We start from the raw sequence: 16,064 nt of genomic DNA, 5'->3' as shown, positions 1-16,064 counted from the left end.
GAAGTTTGTATAAACAAAGCTTTTTGCGTCCTCACTAATTCACTGCCCCAAGCCTACACTTCTTCATGCTACCGATTCTTCACAAATTTACTGTTTGTCTAAGAGGTATAAAAGCTGCCTGCTTATTCACTTCTTTGAATATCCTATTTTTATGGACTCCCTTCCATACAAAAATTCAGTTTGTTTTTCTCTGTTCAGTCTGTCTCAGGTCAACTTAATGATTAGATCAGCAGTGATTCTCAGGCTTGAGCATACCTAACACTAACAGCAACCAGTCAATCCTAAAGGAAATCAACTCTTCTAAAGATTCATTGGAAGGACTGATGTTGAAGCTGAAGCTCCATTACTTTGACCACCTGATGTGAAGAACTGACTCTCTGGAAAAGACCCTGATGCTGGGAAAGATTGAGGGCAGGAGAAGAAGGGGACGACAGAGGATGAGATGGTTGGATGGCATCACCAACTCGATAGACATAACTTTGAGCAAGCTCCAGGAGATGGTGAAGGACAGGGAACCCTAGTGTGCTGCAACCCATGGGCTCACAAAAAGTTGGACACAACTGAGTGACGGAACCACCACAACAAACACTAACAGCTTGTTTGAAAAAAAAAAAAAAAAGCAGACTCCCGAATCCTACCCCTAGATAGATTGATTAAATAAGTCTGGGGATATAACCTGGAACTCTCTACTTTAGTAAGCTCACCAAATGCAGTCGCTAAGTTGTGTCCAACTCTTCGCAACCCCATGGACTGTAGCTCGCCAGGCTCCTCCATCCATGGAATTTTTTTAGGCAAGAATACTGGAGTTGGTTGCCATTTATTACTCCAGGGAATCTTGCCAACCCAGGTATGAGACTTGCGACTCCTGTGTCTTCTGCACTGGCAGGCAGATTCTTTACCACCACTCCACCTGGGAAGCCCCAAAACCAACTTTAGAAATCCTAGCATCCCTAAAAGAGAAAGCATACTTAGTATGACATACACAAAGCAAAAACTGCAGGAACATTGCTGACACGTTCCCAAAGAAAAATGCTCACAATTACAAGTGTTTGTACAGGACCTTCAGTCTCATGCTCCAACTTCATGTTCCCCAAATAGGAGCAACCTCTTAGAAAAAAAAATTACAGGAGAAAGAGAAAATCTGTCATTGCTGCCAGTGCTTCTCTGGGAAAATGAAGATGATAGGACAAGCTTTCAATTAAGGTAACTTTGTATCTCAGACCTCTGCTTAACTCACCAAACAGAAGAGATTTTTGTGGTCCTAATAGAAATGTTTCCTGTGATTGGAGGTCTGTACAAAAGCCCTCTGGGTTCAGAGGCACCTGAATTACTTTCTTTAAGGGTCTTTTGTTGTTTTTTAAAAATATTCTTTAAATACCACATTTTTTTTTTCTTGAGAAAGAAAGATATGAACTGAGCTGGGAATGTTGGATATCCTAATTATTATTCTACCTTTACTCATAGCCTGTTTTACTTTTTTAACTTTGAGACCATGATGCTGGGAAAGATTGAAGGCAAAAGGAGAAGAGGGTGGCAGAGAATGAGATGGTTAGGTAGCATCACTAACTCAGTGGGCATGAATTAGAGCAAACTCTGGGAGATAATGAAGGACAGGAAAGCCTGGTATGCTGCAGTTGATGGGGTTGCAAAGAGTTGGACATGACTTAGGGACTGAATAACAATGGATTATTCAATCTCTCTATGCTTCAGTTTCCTCACACATTAAATAAGGATGATAACAGCTTATTTTATCGATTCTAAGATGGACATTTCCCCCATATTTTAGTATGTCTGAAATCAGAGTGCATCTCATCACTGGTAATTTTCTTTTTTAAAGCATTGTGTCCTAAGTTAACTGGCACATTTTTCTTAGGGGTGGATAAAATAATGGAATTTTCTACAATGATGATGTCTTTTGTTGTTGTTCGATGAAATATGATAATAATATGGATATCTTAAGCATTTGTGAGGGTTAACTGAGTTAAGAAACAAAATGCTTAGAACCGTGGCTCACTAATAATTAATCACTTAATAAATATATAGCATTCTTACCCGTGGGTAAATTATAAATTAACTAGTCCCTCTTTGGTGGCTCTTTAGGTCATCTCCACTATTTCTACCATTATGAAGTGAAGGGAAGGGAAGTGAAAGTCACTCAGTCGTGTCTGACTCTTTGTGACCCCATGGACTATACCATTCATGGAATTCTCCAGGCCAGAATACTGGAGTGGGTAGCCTTCCCCTTCTCCAGGGGATCTTCCCAACCCAGGGATTGAACCCAGGTCTCCATGATTGCAGGTGGATTCTTTACCAGCTGAGCCACAAGGGAAGCCCAAGAATACTGGAATGGGTAGCATATCCCTTCTCTAGCGAATCTTCCCGACCCAGGAATCGAACTGGGGTCTCCTGCATTGCAGGCAGATTCTTTACCAACTGAGGTAGAAGGGAAGGCCCTTCTACCATTATCAGTTCAGTTCAGTTCAGTCGCTCAGTCGGGTCTGACTCTTTGCAACCCCACGGACTGCAGCACGCCAGGCCTCCCTGTCCATCACCAACTCCTGGAGCTTACTCAAACTCATATCCACTGAGTCAGTGATGCCATCCAGCCATCTCATCTTCTTATCATCCCCTTCTCCTCCTGCCTTCAATCTTTCCCAGCATCAGGGTCTTTTCAAATGAATCATCTCTTCGCATCAGGTGGCCAAAGTACTGGAGTTTTAGCTTCAACATCGGTCCTTCCAATGAACATTCAGGACTGATTTCCTTTAGCATGGACTGTTTGGATCTCCTTGCAATCCAAGGGGCTCTTAAGAGTCTTCTCCAACACCACAGTTCAAAAGCATCAATTCTTTGGAGCTCAGCTTTCTTTATAGTCCAACTTGCACATCCATACATGACTACTGGAAAAACCATAGCCTTGACTAAACGGACCTTGGTTGGAAAAGTAATGTCTCTGCTTTTTAATATTGTGTTTAGGTTGGTCATAACTTTTCTTCCAAGGAGTAAGCATCTTTTTATTTCATGGCTGCAGTCACCATCTGCAGTGATTTTGGAGCCCCCCAAAATAAAGTCTGCCACTGTTTCCAATGCTTTTCCATCTATTTGCCATGAAGTGATGGAACTGGATGCCATAATCTTTGTTTTCTTAATGTTGAGCTTTAAGCCAACTTTTTCACTCTCCTCTTTCACTTTCATCAAGAGGCTCTTTAGTTCTTCACTTTTTGTTGTAAGGGTGGTGTTATCTGCATATCTGAGGTTATTGACATTTCTCCCAGCAATCTTGATTTCAGCTTGTGCTTCATCTAGCCCAGCGTTTCTCATGATGTACCCTGCATAAAAGTTAAATAAGCATGGTGACAATATATAGCCTTGATGTATTCCTTTTCCTATTTGGAAACAGTCTGTTGTTCCATATCCAGTTCTAACTGTTGTTCCTGACCTGCATACAGATTTTTCAGGAGGCAGGTCAGGTGGTCTGGTATTCCCATCTCTTGAAGAATTTTTCACAGTTTATTGTGATCCACACAGGCAAAGACTTTGGCATAGTCAATAAAGCAGAAATAGATGCTTTTCTGGACTTCTCTCGCATTTTTGATGATCCAGTGGATGTTGGCAATTTGATCTCTGGTTTCTCTGCCTTTTCTAAAACCAGCTTGAACATCTGGAAGTTCACAGTTCATGTATTGAAGCTTGGCTTGGAGAATTTTGAGCATTACTTTGCTAGTGAGTGAGATAAGTGCAATTGTGCAGTAGTTTGAACATTCTTTTGGATTGCCTTTCTTAGGGATTGGAATGAAAACTGACCTTTTCCAGGCCTGAGGCCACTGCTGAGTTTTCCAAATTTGTTGGCATATTGAGTGCAGCACTTTCACAGCATCATCTTTCAGGATTTGAAAGAGCTCAACTGGAATTCCATCACCTCCACTAGCTTTGTTCTTAGTGATGCCTCCTAAGGCCCACTTGACTTTGAATTCCAGGATGTCTGGCTCTAGGTGAGTGATTACACCATTGTGATTATCTGGGTCATGAAGATCTTTTTTGTACAGTTCTTCTGTGCATTTTTGCCACCTCTTCTTACTATCTTCTGCTTCTGTTAGGTTCATACCATTTCTGTCCTTTATTGAGCTCACCTTTACATGAAATATTCCTTTGGTATCTCTAATTTTCTTGTAAAGATCTCTAGTCTTTCCAATTCTATTGTTTTCCTCTATTTCTTTGCATTGACCACTGAGGAAGGCTTTCTTATCTCTCCTTGCTATTCTTTGGAACTCTGCATTCAAATGGGTATATCTTTCCCTTTCTCCTTTTTTTTTTTTGGCTTCTCTTCTTTTCACAGCTATTTGTAAGGCTTCCTCAGACAGCCATTTTGCGTTTTTCATTTCTTTTTCTTAGGGATGGTCATGATCCCTGTCTCCCTACAATATCATGAACCTCTGTCCATAGTTCATCAGGCACTCTGTCTATCAGATCTAGTCCCTTAAATCTATTTCTCACTTCCACTATATAATCATTAGGGATTTGATTTAGGTCATACCTGAATGGTCTAGTGGTTTTCCCTACTTTCTTCAGTTTAAGTCTGAATTTGGCAATAAGAAGTTCATGATCTGAGCCACAGTCAGCTCCTGGTCTTGTCCTTGCTGACTGTATAGAACTTCTCCATTTTTGCCTCTAAAGAATATAATCAATCTGATTTCAGTGTTGACCATCTGGTGATGTCCATGCGTAGAGTCCTCTCATGTTGTTGGAAGAGGGTGTTTGCTATGACCAGTGCATTCTCTTGGCAAAAGTCTATTAGTCTTTGCCCTGCTTCATTCTGTCTTCCAAGGCCAAATTTGCCTGTTACTCCAGGTGTTTCTTGACTTCCTACTTTTGCATTCCTGTCCCCTATGATGAAAAGGACATCTTTTGGGGGTGTTAATTCTAGAAGGTCTTGTAGGTCTTCATAGAACCCTTCACCTTCAGCTTCTTCAGCATTACTGGTTGGAGCATAGACTTGGATTACCGTGGTATTGAATGGTTTGCCTTGGAGATGAACAGAGATCATTCTGTCATTTTTGAGACTGTATCCAAGTACTGCATTTTGGACTCTTTTGTTGACTATAATGACTCTTCCATTTCTTCTAAGGGATTCTTGCCCTCAGTAGAAGATATAATGGTCATCTGAGTTAAATTCACCCATTCCAGTCCATTTTAGTTCGCTGATTCCTAAAATGTTGATGCTCACTCTTGCCATCTCCTATTTGATCACTTCCAGTTTACCTTGATTCATGGACCTAACATTCCAGGTTCCTATGCAGTATTGGTCTTTACAGCACTGGACTTTACTTCCATCACCAGTCACATCCACAACTGGGTGCTGTTTTTGCTTTGGCTCCGTCTCTTCATTCTCTCTGGAGTTATTTCTCCACTGATCTCCAGTAACATATTGGGCACCTACTGACCTGGGGAGTTCATCTTTCAGTGTCCTATCTTTTTGCCTTTTCATACTGTTTATGGGGTTCTCAAGTCAGGAATACTGAAGTGGTTTGCCATTCTTTGCTCCAGTGGACCACATTTTGTCAGAACTCTCCACCATGACCCATCCATCTTGGGTGGCCCTAAATGGCATGGCTCACAGTTTCATCGAGTTAGACAAAGCTGTGGTCCATACGATCAGATTGGTTAGTTTTCTGTGATGATGGTTTTCAGTCTGTCTGCCCTCTGATGGAGGATAAGAGGCTTACCATTATATATGCATCAAATGTTTTTGTATGTAAACCTTTATGTCCACCTATAATTAGGATAGACTGCTAGAAGCGAAATTACTAAGGTCAAAAAGCAAGAATGGTATTTAAAGGTTGGACTTAAGAAAGTCAGTCAAATCTGGATTAGGCTCTCCAAAGGATTCTTAGTCATTCTACTTAACCTTTCTGCATCTTGGTTTTTGCATAGATCAAATGAGAATAATGATAAAATTCACAGGTATTACAGAGAAAAACCACAGGCCCAGAAGGGCATCACATCCCAGAAGGATATCAGGCCTAGACTTAATGGCTCTCCTATTTGCAGTTTCAACCTCCCCTAGAAATGTAATCTTAATCAACCAGTCTGGAATTTTCTGGTCAGCACCAATGACATCATTGGTCACATGGGCCCTTTCCACTCCCCTCCCCTAACTCCAAAGGGGGAGGAAGCCAGCTGTGTGATAAACTCCCTTTCCCCTCCCACTCCAAAAGTGTCTGGGCCTCAAATAATCTTTTCCTTTCTTTTTGCTAATAGTTCCCTTGCCCCATCCTTCTCTCATAGAAACCATCCATTTGGTAGCACCCCTTGGAGTGCCTTTTAGATGCGAGGTGAGGTGCTGCCCTGTTTCCGAATCACTGAATAAAACCAATTAGATCTTCAGTTTTATTCGGTGGCATTTTGTTTTTTATCATAGGCATGTTGTGAGGGTTAAATAAAATGATACAAGTAGACAGCATACAGTACTGGTCCACAGTGAGTTCACAGTGAAGGTAAGCTATTTTACTGGAACACGCAGACTGGGCTTCCCTCGTAGCTCAGTACGTTTTTTGCAAAGCAGGAATTCGCTTGCTTGCAGGAAACCGAGGTTCGATTCCTGGGTCCGGAAGATCCCCTGGAGACAGAAATGGCAACCCACGCCAGTATTCTTGCCTGGAAAATCCCATGGACAGAGGAGCCTGACGGGCTACTGTCTAAGGGTCGCAAGAGTCGGACACGACTTAGCGGCTAAACCACTCACCATCATTCAGCAGACGCCCCGTCATGGACAGGTCCTCGAAGCGCTGTGAAATCACCAGGGTCCAACAGTGACCCCGTGTGGCCACACTAGAAACAGCAGCAGGAGGAGGAAGGCCTGCGTTGCTAGAAACAATGCGATTCCTGTGTTCCTTTCTCCTGGTGTCCCTTGACCAGACTGTCCCCTGGTTGAAGCCTGTTCCTGGGATTCTTGAACGACCTGAAACAGACAGACTCAGGGACGGGGTAATGGGCGCTGCCAACCTGAAGAGAAAGGCCTGAGCGATTACTTTAATTGTTGACAGATGATGACCTCATAGATACACGTAAACTGTGGAAAGAGTTAGTCATCATTTCTACAGAAACTGCAAAGGAACAGTGGATCTCCTTGCACAATATCACCATGAGACAGCACTTTGGCAATTATGTGTGCCCCTTACAAAGCCCGACAATTTCGATACTGAATATTAGTGAGTGGTTTAGTGGGGTTGTAACTCCCCCAAAGACCCTCTGGTGCAGCCTGGAGTTTATGTAATGAACACATTGAATATACTTAACAACTGGCTTGTCAGATGATCCGTTTTCATATTTCATCGACTGTGTTTCACAGAGTACCATGTCGACCTTAATTGTCTGGTCTCTACAATCTACTCAAAAGGATCGACTAAAAGAGAATATGAATTTTTAAAATATCTTTTGAAATGGGAGGATTAAAATTACAATACTGTGATGGCTTTTTGCCAAGCACCAACATTAATCAGCATTAGGGACACACATGGCCCTTCCTCTTGAGCCCCGCTCCCACCTCCCTCCCCTTCTTAGCCCCCTAGGTGGTCACAGAGCACTGGCTTTGGATCCCCTGCATCATACAGCAGATTCCCGCCGGTTATCTATTTTAGATAGGGTAACGTATATGTTTCAACGCTACTCTCTCACATCATCCCACCCTCTCCTTCTTCCCTGCTGGGTCCAGAATGTCTGTGTCTCTTTTTCTGCCTTGCAAGTAGGATCATCAGTAAGAGAATATGTTTTTAAAAGAAGCTTTTACTTTTTCAAGTAGACAGCATCTAGAACTACAGAACCTCAAGTAACAGTTGAAAAATGTTCTATAGTTCCATAAACTATCAACACCATCAAAAGATATGGATGTGGAAGTTCAGTTTGAATTGGAATAAATTTAGAATATGTAATTTTAAAGCTTTATAAGATTTTTTCAATGTAGTGTTTAAGAATGTATATAATAACTTCAAATACCAAGTTATATGGATGATCTAAAATGCTTAAAGGTACATGCTTCCTTTCTCCCCCCAGATACACATGTTTAAAAAAAAAAAAGATGCGAATGAAAGGTAGAAAATGAAAGTAAGTTGTCTCCCCCCTTCCCCACCAGCCCCATTAGATCCTCAATTAACCTCCTCAGAGGCAAGCTATAGATATGAGATAATTTATATTTTTAATGAAGAAGTATTTTGAATCTTTAAAATCAAATTTAGACTTTTTTTTCTTTTTTTCCCATTTATTTTTATTAGTTGGAGGCTAATTACTTTACAATATTGTAGTGGTTTTTGTCATACATTGACATGAATCAGCCATGGATTTACATGGATTTACATCCCCCCTCCCACCTCCCTCTCTACCCGATCCCTCTGGGTCTTCCCAGAGGCACCAGGCCCGAGCACTTCTCTCATGCATTCAACCTGGGCTAATGATCTGTTTCACCATAGATAATATACATGTTTCGATGCTGTTCTCTTGAAACATCCCACCCTCGCCTTCTCCCACAGAGTCCAAAAGTCTGTTCTGTACATCTGTGTCTCTTTTTCTGTTTTGCATATAGGGTTATCATTATGATCTTTCTAAATTCCATATATATGCGTTAGTATAATGTATTGGTCTTTATCTTTCTGGCTTACTTCTCTCTGTATAGTGGGCTCCAGTTTCATCCATCTCACTAGAACTGATTCAAATGGATTCTTTTTAATGGCTGAGTAATATTCCATGGTGTATATGTACCACAGCCTCCTTATCCATTTGTCTGCTGATGGGCATCTAGGTTGCTTCCATGTCCTGGCTATTATAAACAGTGCTGTGATGAACATTGGGGTGCACGTGTCTCTTTCAGATCTGGTTTCCTCGGTGTGTATGCCCAGAAGTGGGATTGCTGGGTCATATGGCAGTTCTATAATGTTTAAAAACGTTTAAAAGTTCAAGCTACACAAGGCAAAAAAAAAAAAAAATATGCCTTCCATACTTGTCTTCCAGCATTTCAGTCTCATCTCCAAAATCAACCAAGGCTACCAGATTATCTGTGTATCCTTCCCGAGATAGTCTGCACACACACCAGCAAATGTGTACGTTTGGGTTCCTACCCACTGGTTTCTCCACTTGCAATTTTAATAATGTATCTCTCTTTTAAAATCTTTTAAAGTGAAGTATCTCTTTAAAAATCTTTTAAAGTGAAGTATAGCTGATTACAATGTTTTGTTAGTTTCTGATACATAGCAAAATGACTCGGTTCCACGCACACAGATATCTTCTTTTTCATATTCTTTTCCATTAAGGTTTACTACAGGATATTAAATTAACAATGTATCTTGAAGATTATTCCAGATCAGTAGATAAAGAGCCTCCCCTTTCATTTAGGTCTTTTATTACCTCTTCCACTAAGAGCACGTATGTCTCTACTACATATTTCTAGAAATAGAATTGCTGGATCAAAGGTTACATGGATTTATATTTCTGAGAGGTATAGACAAACTATCTGAAGAACATTTCTAAAAGTTCAACTGGTTCAAAGAAATTCACACATAGTTGACATTTAATTTTCATTGCAAAGTCTGGTTTCATAAACAATGGAAAGGTAACTTTAGTCTCATGTCTGTCCAAATTATCTTAATTCCACATTGGTAGAAGATTAACAAATTCTTTGTCTTCAGACATATAAAATTATAATGAAATTTCTGTAAAGGAGTATATGGAAGAAAGTGCCAATTAAACCAAATAAAAATGAAAAGTAATATGCTAGTTTTTTAATAGATGCCCTGTGTTAGCACAAGTGTTTCAAAATTTTGGTTCATAATTCAATGAACTGTGAATCTAGTATGTTCTTAGTGCTAGAAGAACAAGGATGATTGAGTCACAATTCCTATAACAGCAAGGGGCTCACAGTCTTGAGAGAGAGAGAGAGTTTGTGTACCATGCTTATCTATTCCTGTGGCCCACCCCTCCCTCACAACACACCATGTCTTTTGGGAAACATCTGCTTCATTCTCGCTTTCCCTTCTAGCATTTACCACTAGATGCTACTTAACCTATCAACTAATCTAATCGCCTCAGCAGAAGGTAGACTCCCTGAGAGCAGAAACACAATTTACTCTTGATATAAACAGTATAGCACCATGTTGTACTGGCTCAGAATTTTAAGGGGATATGTCTTAACTGAATTCTAAGTCTTGGAGTTGTGATGAAAGAGAAGAAGCCTTGATGCCATCAAATCGTCTCATCCTCTATTGCCCCCTCCTCCTGCCTTCAGTCTTTCTCATCATCAGGGGTCTTTTCCAATGACTTGGCTCTTCACATAAGGTGGCCAAAGTACTGGAGCTTCAGCTTCAGCATCAGTCCTTCCAATGAATATTCAGGGTTGATTTCCTTCAGGATTGACTGATCTCCTTGCAGTCCAAGGGACTCTCAAGAGTCTTCTCCAACATCACAGTTCAAAAGCATCAATTCTTTGGCACTCAGCCTTCTTTATGATCCAACTCTCACATCCATACATGATTACTGGAAAGACCATAACTTTGACTGGATGGACCCTTGTTGGCAAGGTGATGTCCCTGCTTTTTATTTTATTTTATTTATTTATTTTTTTGTCTCTGCTTTTTAATATGCTAAGTTTTTTTATAGCTTTTTTTTTCAAGAAGCAAGCATCTTTTAATTTTATGGCTGCAGTCACTGTCTGCAGTGATTTTGGAGCCCAAGAAAATAAAGTCTATCAAGGTGAAAATGACAAAAGAATTTGAGTTTCTCTCCTGAGGACACACATAGCAGGTTTCCGGAAGAGGCAGGACAAGAATCTAGCTCCCTGACCCACCAGGCCAGTGCTTTTCTCACACCTCCAGATGCTTTTGCCTGATCTCAGGTTACTAGCCAGGGGCTGCCCACATACAAAGTGCCATGCAGAGCTTTGAGAAACAGCTATGAGGTTGGCTCTTTGGTCTTAAACAATGAATGAATGGATGGGTGGAATTAGTACAGATTAGTATACATTTCTGTTTGCTGATAGAGAAGTAAATCTTCCTATATATGCTGGTCTGAAGCAAGTGAAAGGGGTTTATGAGCTTTCCTTGCTGCTGACAGGTGAAAAGCTGGGTGAGGTAGACCATTTTGTAGACTCAGTGTTTCTCATCTGGGGTCTCTCCTGATTCAGTGTTGTGAGGCCAAGAAGGCAGTGAAAGCTTGCAGTTGCACTTTCGATGGAACACTGAAGCATTTGATTAAGGAGCTTCAGTCTCAGTGTCACCCCTGGGCCTCACAGATGGGAGGGCAGGAATCTCTGGCAATTGGGGATGAGAATCGTGGATTGCGGATTTTACTCAAACATGATTTGAGAGGGAAAGTAAACTACAACCTCTCTCAGTATCCTTGGGGCATTAGCTCCAGGATCCCTGCAGATTCCAAAATCCATGGATGCTCAAATCTCTTATATAAAATGGCATAATATTTGCATATGACATACACAAATTCTCCTATATGTAGGGGGTTGGGGTGCTGACTCCTGTGCAGTGGGAAATCCCAGAAAACTTTGAACTCCTCCAAAACTTTACTACTAAAGCATACTGTTGACCAGAAGCTTTACCAATAGCATAGACAGTCAATTAACACATATTTTGTGTGTTTTATATATTATACTGTATGTTGTTGTTCAGTCACTAAATCATGTCTGACTTTCTGCAACCCTGTGGATTGTAGCATTCCAGGCTTCCTGTCCTCCATTGTCTCCTGGAGTTTGCTCAAGTTCATGTCCATTGATGCTATTTAACCATCTCATCCTCTTCCACCCTTATACAGTATATTCTTAAAATAAAACAAGCTAGAGAAAAGAAAATGTTATTAAGGAAATTATAAGGAAAATACAGGTACTGTGTTATATTTATCCATCCATCCATACATATGTATGTATCCATACATACATTTATCCATACATACATCCATACATTTATCCATGACATAGGTCATTTTGTCAGTACCTACGTCAATATTGTCTTAGATGGTACAAAACATGACAGATGTCATACATATTCCTAATGCTAGCCATCAAAAATGAAAAGATAATGTGAAAAGGAAATTTGTTTATTTACAGGTATAGCAAATCATGCATTGATAACTTTATGGTTGCCTCGTGTCATGGATAAGATTGCTTCACAATTAACATACACAAATAAATGAATCATTATAAAATTTCATGGCACAGAGTGTTAGCCATATTCATAATACAGTATTGGAAACATTGCTACATTTTTTAAAAAACCACTTACCTATGATGATAGCTGATACACAGCTTCTCCAATTATGAGAGGGATATTGTACAGTAATGAAATTCTTTGAAAGCAAAGCTGTAAAGCAATAAGGAAAGTAACCCATCATTAATTTTATAGTAAATATCACTCACCTTATGCCTATTAAAGATACACTGTGAATGAGTGCTCAGTTACTCAGTCATGTCCTATTCTTTGCAAGCCCATGGACTGTACCCCGCCAGGCTCTCCTATCCATGAGATTTTACAGGCAAGAATACTAGAGTGGACTGCCATTCCTTCTCCAGGGAATTTTCCTGGCCTAGGGATTGAACATGTGTCTTTAGCTTCTCCTTCATTGACGGGCAGATTCTTTATTGCTGAGCCACCTGGGAAACCCCTACACTAATATCTGAATATATTTTATGCATTCATAGCATAACCATTTTTTAATACATTTCCAGGCCAGGCTATGAATTTCATCTGTAAGTTTTTTGAATTTGTCACAAATCTCCAGAAAATGTTCCAATATATTTATTGAAAAAAATTCACATGTAAGTAGATTCATGCAGTTTAAACCCGAGTTGTTCAAGTCAACTGTGCTTTAAATCATCTGTAGATTTCTTATAATACCTAATACAAAGCAAATGTTATATAGTTGCCTTCATGGGGAAAATTCAAGTTTGGTCTTTTAGAATTTTCAGGAATTTTATTTTTTGAATATTTTCCTTCTGAGGTTGGCTGAATCTGCAGATGTGGAACCCATGGACATAGAAGGCTGACTGTAATTTAGCACGTGACTTAGCAGCAGCAGCAGTGAGGAAAATAGTTATTTTTCTATTGCAGCAAAAATATAAATATTGTAGAGAATGCAACATTTTCATGATTTTATAGATAAAAAACAATTTCTCAGAAATTGTGAGACTGTGATAGCTCATGCCTTTCAAAATCCCCCTGGTTATAAGTTTGCTTTTCTCTGCAAGTAAAGCTTCTTTTTGCACTTCTGCTTGCTGAGCTGTTCTCAGACAAAATACACAGCTTTGAACATGAAAATCCTTCTTGGTGACTTGAACAGGAAACCACGAAGTGAAAGGCCATTAGTAAGGTAGCCAGATAATTTATCCTCTGAATTGGAATGCTTGTGAGAGTGAAAGTGTGGAGTTAATAATTACATGAGCACCACTGAATATATGCCCTCTGGAGGCTTAAATCACACACTTTCACATTTTATCAAAGACCAGATTAACATGTAAAAAGCACTGTGTGGTATATGAAATGTAGACACGATTTAAGAATTTCCTTACTTTTTTTCTACTGGCTTTCATCTTCAAAGGATTCCTTTTTCTTTTGAATGATAAAAATAATACCTGTTTGTTTAAAAAAAAATACTAAATGCTGGGACTTCCTTGGTAGTCCAGTGGTTAAGAACCCACCTTGGAATGCAGGGGACGCAGGTTCAACCCCTGATCAGGAAGCTAGGATCCCACATGCCTCGGAGCAACTAAGTCGGTGCCCTGTAACAGAAGAGTCTCACGATGCAATGGAGATCCCAAGTGGCACAACTAAGACCCAAGGCAACCAAACTCATTAATTAATTTTAAAAATGCTAAATGTCAAAAGTCTCTCATTTCTATGCTCCTCAGCCCCTAATTTCCCTCCTCATTAGATAGCATCATTTAGGTGGCTTAAAATAACACAAATTTATTGTCTCACCATTCTGAAGGATAGAAATCCAAAGTCAAGGTGTTAGCAAGGTTGTGTTCCCTCTGAAGCCTGTAGGATAATTCTGTGGCTTGTTGGCCATCTTTTGGCTCCATCTCTCCAGTCTCCACCTTGTCATCACTTGTCATTCTTCCTGTGTGTCTGGCTTCACCTGGCCTCCCTCTTATAAGGACACCCGTTATATCCCCTGCCCCCGCTTCACTTGACCTTATCTTAACTGATTACATCTATAATAACCCTATCTCTAAATAAGGTCACATTCTGAGTTTCTGGGGGTTAGGACTTCAATATAACTTTAAAAGGGGTGGGCATGATTCAATCCACAATAGAAGCTAAACTCTGTGAAGTCAATAAATTAAGGCTGCCATCTGTAACAAATATTCGTAATACCTCAAAGTTTGGCTCTTTTTACCCATGTTTGAGAGAATCTATGGGAGTAGCTTTTTTTTTTATTGACATATAGTTGATTTATAATGTGTTAATTTCTGCTGGTTTTCAATTTCAGCAAAATGATTCAGTTATATATATATTCTTTTTTCATATTCTTTTCCACTATAATAACCACAGGAATTGAATATGGTTCCCTGTGCCATACAATAGGACCTTGTTGCTTATCCATTCTATATATAATAATTTGCATCTTTCAGTCCCAACCTCCCATTCCTTTCCTCCCCCATCCACCTATTCCTTAGCAATGTGGGGGCAAATTATTGATAGACATAGAGAAACATGAATGAACTGACCTCAGCTAACCAGAATCACCAACTTATTGACCAAAATGTATATGCACTGGACTTTCCAAAAGAGCACTCATTAACTAGAAAATAATCAGATGACCTGAATGTAACTTTGCATTAAATATTGAGTAGATACAAAATAACATTTATAAACATGTGTATGGTAAGAAGAATTCTGATCCAATGAACAATTGTAGCCCCACCACACAGTTTAAAAAATAAAACACTATCCATTATCCTTCAAGAATTCTATGTTTAATTTTTAAATGGCTAAATTAATGTGTGGACTTGCTTCTAAAAACTTGCTATAATTAGAATTCTATTGAACAAAAATAGAATGGAATAAATAAAACAGATAATAAGGAGTATTGACAAGAATGTAGAGAAACTGAAACACCCATAAACTAGTCGTGAGAATGAATATGATGCAGCAGCTATGGAAAATAGCCTGCAGTTCCTCAAAAAGTTAAACATATGACCCAGCAATTCTACTCCTAGGTATATACCCAAGAGAAGTGAAAACACATGCTCACACGCAAACTTGTACATGAAAATTCATAGCAGCATTATTTATAGTAACCAAAAGGTGGAAAAAACCCAAAAGCCCATTAAATGATGACTGGATAACCACTTGTGGCATAGTCACACAGTGGAATATTATTCTGCCACAGAAAGAAATAAGGTGCGGATAGATGCTACAGCATGGATCAACCCTGAAATGATCATATCCAGTGAAAGAAGCTAGTGACAAAAAAAACAAAACAAAACAAAAAAAACCCTCATATTATATGATTACATTTATATGAAATGTCCAGAAAGGCAGTTCCATAGACACACAGAGTGGATAAGTGGTTATTTAGTGCTGGGGGGAGTGTGGTGGTTAGGGGTGGTAGCTGACAGGGGCCCAAGGTTTCTTTTGGAGGTGATGAAAGTGTTCTCAAAATAATGGTGCAATTGGTGCCCATTTTCGTGAGTATAGTAAAAATCACTGAATGATGCACCTAAAAGGGTGTATTTTGTAGTATATGAATTAAATCTCGATAAAAATCTTACCAAAAAATGACAGGGAGAGAGAGAGGGAGGGAGGAAGGGAAACCCTGTACTATGAAACCTAGGTTTAACTTCCATTTCTATCCGTCTGGCTGTAGAACTTTAGGAATGTTACTTAACTTCTCTACGCCTTAACGTCCTCATAAATAAATGGGCATAATAAGAGTTCCTAAAAAGTCAATACACGTCAAGGGCTTAGAGTTTGGTAAAGAAAAAACGTTAAGAGTTTATTGTATTCTTAGATTCCCAAGTCAGCGCCCTTTCCTCATGCCCCTGTCTCTGTTTCTATTTTCAATGTGAAAGA

This window comes from Odocoileus virginianus, chromosome 9 (genome assembly GCF_023699985.2).
Source record: "Odocoileus virginianus isolate 20LAN1187 ecotype Illinois chromosome 9, Ovbor_1.2, whole genome shotgun sequence".
In the NCBI taxonomy this organism is placed as follows: Eukaryota; Metazoa; Chordata; class Mammalia; order Artiodactyla; family Cervidae; genus Odocoileus; species Odocoileus virginianus.
Note: the sequence above shows the minus strand (reverse complement) of the source record.